Below are 7781 nucleotides of genomic sequence, written 5' to 3'. Positions count from 1 at the left end.
ATATAAAAACTTTATTCAGAAAGTTTCCAATAAAACTGTTGATTTTTCCCTACATATAAAATATTCTTTTTTTCAGATTCTTCAGAAAAGTGTGGGCCTCCTCCACCTATTAGCAATGGAGATACCAAGCCCTTCCCGCAAAAAGTGTATCTGCCACAGTCAACAGTCGAGTACCAATGCCAGTCCTACTATAAATTTCAGGGTTCTCAATATGTAACTTGTAGTAATGGAGAGTGGTCAGAACCACCAAGATGCATATGTAAGTTCTTAATATTCCGGACCTGAGAAAATTAGAGTAATAAGTTTGATCTTTGCTTATTTATACTAAAATTTTTATGGGTTATTACCCTAGAACTGTGTTCACGAACAGCTATTCTGCTGAATGTTTGCCTTTCAGATCTTAATATATAAGTGTATAAGCTTGGAAAATTTCATGTAAACGATGACAAAGTTTCTTTTTTAAAACAGGAATGTTCAGAAACCTCAATTTGTTAATGGACACAATGAGTCTTCAAGAATGACATCCATTTATTGCAAACATCTGAAATATAACATCTCACCTTGACATCAATAACCATTTTCACATTATTAACACTTAGGTAAATAGTTTTCAAAGAGTTTTGCAAACACTGTTTTAAAACCATGAACTTGGAACCAACCCAAATGTCCAGGCCTAAATGATATACTAGGTAAAGAAAATGTGGCACATATACACAATGGAATATTATGCAGCCATATAAAAGGATGAGTTCATGTCACATGTTCTCACTTGTATGTGGGAGCTGAACAAGGAGAACAGGTGGACTCAGGGAGGGGAACATCACATACCAGGGTCTGTCCTAGGTTGGGGAGCTAGGGGAGAGATAGCATTAGGAGAAATACCTAATGTAGGTGATGGGTTGATGGGTGCAGCAAACCACCATGGCACATGTATTTCTATGTGAAGAAACTGCACGTTCTGCACATGTATCCTGAACTTAAAGTATAATAAAAACAATATGCTATTAACTAAAATCCTACTTGAAAACCTGAAATGCTTCCTGAGAGAGCACAGAGCTAGTTAACACTGAGAAGTTCTTTTTCTGATTATTGTTCTTTCTTACATTTTACCAGTATTTCTAGCAAGCAAGAAAGAAATTAACAGAAAGTTCAGCCATTTCCAAATCCCAATGGTTTCTGTTTTTACCTTCATCTCCTCTCCCCTGGTCCCAGAATGAAAATGAATACACTAAAAACCCCTCAAGTCTGTAATATAGGTATACTCTCAGAATTTTGTGCCACAAATCCTATGAACTTGAAGTAATACAATTCAAAATATGAGCCACAATAATTATGGTAACAATAATAACACCTAAAAGTAAGTTTGCCACCAATTTCTACTAGCCTATGAGGTATAGCCCTGGGATACCCATCAGGCCTTGCATATCAGATAACCTATTCCTATCACAGCTCTTAAACTATAAACTCATGAGTTTTTCAAGTGCTTGAGTTCCTAAGTACAGGATGATACAAGCAGTTCTTTTCGGTGATATAACTCATTTCCTTTATTTTGCTGCTATGCTACCTTTTACCTTTTATATTGACTGATGATGCTGATATTTTGGCTGATCATATGATGGGCTAAACCTTAATTATTATCCCTATTTATGTATCCACTTCTGTAGATGATCATGTCTAAGTCTGGGCTCCAAACCATACAAGTGGCAAGACTGCAGAGGAAAATTAGTATCCTCAAATCAAAATAGTTTACAAGTATTTTCAAACTTGATTTCATAGGAAAAATTAAGTGTTAGGTTTCAGAGATGAATTCTGAGTCTTAAATTTGATTGACTGAGATGGACACTCCTAAGATGCATTTCACAGCAAAAGCATTACCTCTTCTCACAATCAAGAACAGGAAAGGATTATAATTATCTGAAGACATAAGATCAGTTCCATGATACAAGCAAGACTTTCTTTTTTTTTTTTTTTTTTTTTTTTTTTGAGACGGAGTCTCGCTCTGTCGCCCAGGCTGGAGTGCAGTGGCCAGATCTCAGCTCACTGCAAGCTCTGCCTCCCGGGTTTACGCCATTCTCCTGCCTCAGCCTCCTGAGTAGCTGGGACTACAGGCGCCCGCCACCTCGCCCGGCTAGTTTTTTGTATTTTTTAGTAGAGACGGGGTTTCACCGGTTAGCCAGGATGGTCTTGATCTCCTGACCTTGTGATCTGCCCGTCTCGGCCTCCCAAAGTGCTGGGATTACAGGCTTGAGCCACCGCGCCCAGCCACAAGCAAGACTTTCAGTCTTCAAAACTAAAGAAGCAAAGAGCATTCAAGCAGAGAATTCTAGGGAAAAAGGCAACCTTATGGAAAATATTACATATACATATGGCATATTACAGCAATGAGGAAAACTTAAACAGGCAGCAGGAAACTTTAGCAAGTTTTGAAAAATATGTTTGGAGAAGTATTTAGTGCTCAAATGCTTATTTTTGAATTGTAAGCAGCCCCTGAATGTATTGAAGAGCTCTTAAAAATTTTTGGATTTCAGAAGTGCTATGTAGTATGTTAAGAAATTTATTTAAGTAAGTGCTTGTAAGATGTATTAAAATATGATTTGCGGAAATTTCTAAAGAAATACCAATGTTAATAAGGGCTAAACTTGAGAAGAGAAGAGAAGTGAATGACATCATCAAAAATGGAAAGCTTACCATGGAAGAATTGAGCTTAATACCTAAGGTATGGGTTGATAGATGGTGCAAAACACCATGGCACACTTTTACCTATGTAACAAACCTTCATATCCTACACAAGTATCCCGGAACTTAAAAAATAAATATAAAAATTTTTTACAAAATCTAAAAGAAAACGAGCTAGGCACAGTTGCTCCCACCTATAATCCCAGCACTTTGGGAGGCCGAAGCTGGTGGATCACCTGAGGTCAGGAGTTCAAGACCAGCCTGACCAACATGGTAAAACCCTGTGTCTACTAAAATTACAAAAATTAGATGGGCATGGTGGTATTTGCCCATAGTGCCAGCTACTCAGGAGGCTGAGGCAGGAGAATTGCTTGAACCTGGGAGACGGAGGTTGCAGTGAGCTGAGATCGCACCACTGCAGCCTGGGCAATAGAGCGAAATTTTGTCTCAAAAAAAAAAAAAAAAAAAAAAGAAAAGAAAAGAAAAAACCCTTTATGTGGAAAGTAACATAATCAAAACAGTCATCTCTTATATCATTGTCTGTTACAGTGAAACATTATTTATACTATTTTTATTTTTTGTTACAAGTAATGAAACCTTGTGAGTTTCCAGAAATTCAACATGGAGGTCTGTATTATGAGACTATGCGTAGATCATACTTTCCAGTAGCTGCGGGAAAATCTTACTCCTATTACTGTGATGCAAATTTTGTGACTCCTTCAGGAAGTTACTGGGATTACATTCATTGCACACAAGATGGGTGGTTGCCAACAGTCCCATGCCTCAGTGAGTAAACCTCTTTACAACAATATGTGCATAAAACTTGTAAAGAATGGAGAGAGAAGAGCAAATAAATGATTACATTGTCTTATATGACAGAAATGGTACCAAGGGAAGAGTTATCCAAGCAAAAAGACCAAAATGGATCTTTTCTGTTATGAGATCTTCATGAAAATCACATGAGAAATAAATATAGGAATTTTATGAGAACACCTATGTAATTTATACATATTTTATCATGAAAATGAAAGATAAGTAACATTGAATACTGACTTTTTTGTACAAACATTTAGTAGTAGCTTTGTCCTTCAGTTATACATTATTTTGGGGTATTGATGCAGTCTTATTTAAATATTCTAAACATTATTTTAATATACTATTTTGATTAAATTCATGTTTCTAATTTACTTTTTAATCATTTTATGGTCTTTAGGACAATGTATTCTCAGTTATTTGGAGAATGGATATAACACGAAATATGAAGGAACATATTGACAGGGTCAATCTGTAGAAGTTGAAGTCTGTCCTGACTACGATCTTCCAAATGTGCAGACCACAGTTTCATGTACAGAGGATGATTGGTCTCCTCCTCCCAGATGCATTCGTGGCAGTTAGTCCACTCATTTGAGATCCCAGTATGTCCGTAACTGTCTAAGATTCTAGACCTTTAACGGGAAAATTTTGTGTATCAATTCTCAAGCTAAATATATATCTTTTTTATTTTTAAGTAGAAGCCTAGCTAGTTTTCAGTTCCAAATGTGTATGAATACATTTATAATTTCTGGATAATGAGTGGATTCTGTCACTTAATAGTCAAGTAATAGAAATATATATTATGAATAGCACAAAATAAATAAAATACAGATGAAAGTAACATTGCTTCAGTATTTATATTGAAATTGTGCTAAATGCATTGATTTAAGTAGATTATGAAATTATAGCATTAATTAAACAATAAATATAATGCTTGCTCAAAGGTCACTTGTACATCTCTCACAATTATATGACATCTATTGTTATAGTTAGTGCTCTGTTGCTTTAAATTAAGACTCATCTTCTGTTATAGCTGACTTTCAGTTTTTAGGTAAAGGGTCTCTGAAAGTTGTTTGTGTGCATCACTTGCAATTTGCAAAACATTCCGTTATAGAAACCGTATGATAATTATGATATAATTGACATGGAAGACAATGGAAATCATCTTACACCTTTGTAGGAGCAACTGTACTCAACAATAGCCTAAGTCTCTGAAAGAAAAGTCCCTTTTTCTCCTACCATAGGCACCAACTCTATCATTAATGCACTTAATAAATATTGTGGTGTGTCAAGCGCTTTATAGATATGAAAATAAAATTATTTACAAGAGAAACTGAACACTGTAGTTTAGAGGTTAGAGGAGATTAATAGAAAAGTAGGCAAGAATAGATCAGAAAGCTCATGATTATGACAAATGCTGTATTATAAATATTTATCATCTTTAACATGATTTCTTTTTCTTTCAGATAGTAAAATTAGTCCATTTACATTTTTTTATTACTAACTGAAAAGGAACATACACATTACTAATATCTTAGAACATATACATCACTAAAATAATTACTACTCATGCATAAACACATTAGTAACATATAGAACATATACAATAATATATGAAGAACATATACATTACTAATATATTAGAACTCATTTTCACTATCTTGTTTGTTTGTTTTTTTCCTGCTTACATTTCCACATTTCTCTCAAACACCATGTCTATATGGGTGTAAGACCCACTTAAGATGACAATCATTTTAATTTCCTGGAGACTAAAGATTTGCAAATTTATTTCCTTGTCTATGGTAGCAGTGTGTACTGTATCTTTGCCTGAGAAATGGCGTATGACTGTATGAAGTCTAAGATATCTTAATAGCATCAAAAAGATTCAGGTTATTGCAAAGCAGCCAGAAACTTTTCCAAAAAATCATAGGGAATTGAGAGTCTGCTAGATCTGCATTCCTCCTCAAGGTCTGCCAGAGCTCTGTTGACAGTCTCAAGGATTCTTTGCTTTTATTCTGCCTTTCCCTGTGTTTTTACTATTTTCTTTCAAAATTCATGGTTTATTTTAGGAACATGGATGTCTAGGAAACTTCCAGTTTTGCTGTTTTCAATTCGTTGACAAATATTTCATTGTTTTACCATATTGCCATGTTTTCACTTGTTCCCTTCTATAAAAGAAGTATTCAACAAATTTTTTTTTCTCTACTTTTTCTATTAGGAACATGCTCAAAATCAGATATACAAGTTGAAAATGGATTTATTTCTGAATCTTCTTCTATTTATATTTTAAATAAAGAAATGCAATATAAATGTAAGCCAGGATATGCAACAGCAGATGGAAATTCTTCAGGCTCAATTACATGTTTGCAAAATGGATGGTCAACACAACCAATTTGCATTAGTAAGTCATTTACATATTCCCATTCAGTTTCTGTCAACTTTGTTCCTCTCTTTGAGATGATAGTGTTTTACTTAAAAATATAGAAAACACTTTTAGGAGTAAAGAGATATAAATACTTCTAATATCATTTAACATACTGTGCCAAACTAAGCCTTTTTTGCCTTTTTAGAGTAATGGCTACTTGGGAAGATGATCCTTCCATCTCTTTAAATTCAACTTGTCTTTGCGTAAAAGCAATCCCATCAGGTACAGACTAGTTAGGGAGCTGCATGGGACTCTCAGCAAAATGTAATAGTTGTCAATAAAAACTTTATTCTTTCCCCTTTCTTCGTATTTCAAAATTATCAACTGCTTGTATTGTATTCCTTGCTCACACTCAGCAAAGATGTACATGTCAGGGAAGGGATGAGTGCTTAATTCTGAGTTTCTGCTAGCATCAGGAGAATCAGACCTTAATAATTTGTATCAATGATGCAACTGAGGAGAACCAACTCAGAAAATTATTTCCAGCTTATAGTCTAGTACAGAGAAAACAAGTAAAGGAAAAGGGTAAGAGGGAGGGCTGAATGTTTACAAACCTCATACTTGGCAATGGATTCCTTACAACTGAAGTTCTCTAAAACATTCCCAACTTGCAATTACTTATTATTAAAGAGATTGCATAATGAACAATGGAAATCTCGTGGTGGCAAAAGTTGATCTTTTTTGTCTTTCCTCTGTAGACATTCACAAAGATTTTTAAAGATAAAATATTTAATTTATTTTTAACACACATATTGATATATAATTTACATAGTGCAAAATCCACTTCATTTTCTAGTGCACAATTCAACTATTTTTAGCTATGAGATGAATTGGAAGGGACTACTGATACGTAATAGGGCATGGATGAATCTCAAAAGTATTAAGCTAAGTGAAAAAAAGAAAGGATACAATTAGAAAGTGATTATCTCAAAGTTACTCTGAGGTTTGGAAGCTATAAAATATCAATTCCTACATTTCTAGAATACTGTTTTCAATTTCTGTGCTTATCATGGGCTCTGTGTAAAGAAAAGCTGTATACTTCAATCTAATTTGACTCAACTTTGATAAATGATCTACTATAAGACTTGTAAAATAAAAGATAGTATGTTTTAAAAACTTTTATAGAACCTATTATCCACTGAATATAATTTTAATCCAACATATACACCAATACTGTGAGTAAATTGAGTACATAAATACATACATTAACTTTTAAATTCACAAAATTTTATTGTCTTTAAAATAATACATTATAGTGATAAAGGTAGACTGTAATAACAGCCAATGAGATGTTCTCAAATAAAAATAGGTCTAACTAAATATTGTTAATATGTTTTTCATAGAATTTAAATGATGAGAAGGATATATAGAGGGAAATATATTTTTCTCTTCTAATTAACTGTTACAGCACAAAGAAAGCACTGATTGTCGAGCTATTTTTTAATAGTGCTCAATTTATTACCACACACTGATTGGTAAATTTTATTCCTATAATGAAACTTTCTTAGTTGAATTGTACATCATATGGCATAGAAAAGCAATCCTCAATTTTATTTTGTTTTAGAACTTTGTGATATGCCAGTTTTTGAGAATTCCAGAGCCAAGAGTAATGGCATGTGGTTTAAGCTCCATGACACATTGGACTATGAATGCTATGATGGATATGAAAGCAGATATGGAAACACCACAGGTTCCATAGTGTGTGGTGAAGATGGCTGGTCGCATTTGCCTACATGCTATAGTAAGTATTTTATTCAAGTATTTATTTTTACTAGAATTAAATAAATAAATTTAAAAAAACATACATATGTATACTTACGCATATATGTGTACGTATACATATATGTACATATTCATGTAGTCCTCA

The 7781-nt window shown here is 33.7% G+C and overlaps 1 pseudogene; it reads left to right on the top strand.

Moving 5' to 3' along the window:
- Positions 1–76: 76 nt before the first annotated feature.
- On the top strand, positions 77–7655 carry LOC113223143 (annotated as a pseudogene).
- Positions 7656–7781: the final 126 nt, after the last annotated feature.

Source organism: Piliocolobus tephrosceles, unplaced genomic scaffold, assembly GCF_002776525.5.
Source record: "Piliocolobus tephrosceles isolate RC106 unplaced genomic scaffold, ASM277652v3 unscaffolded_39153, whole genome shotgun sequence".
Classification (NCBI taxonomy): domain Eukaryota; kingdom Metazoa; phylum Chordata; class Mammalia; order Primates; family Cercopithecidae; genus Piliocolobus; species Piliocolobus tephrosceles.
The sequence above is the reverse complement of the archived record's forward strand: the minus strand, read 5'-3'. Positions and strand labels throughout refer to the sequence as shown.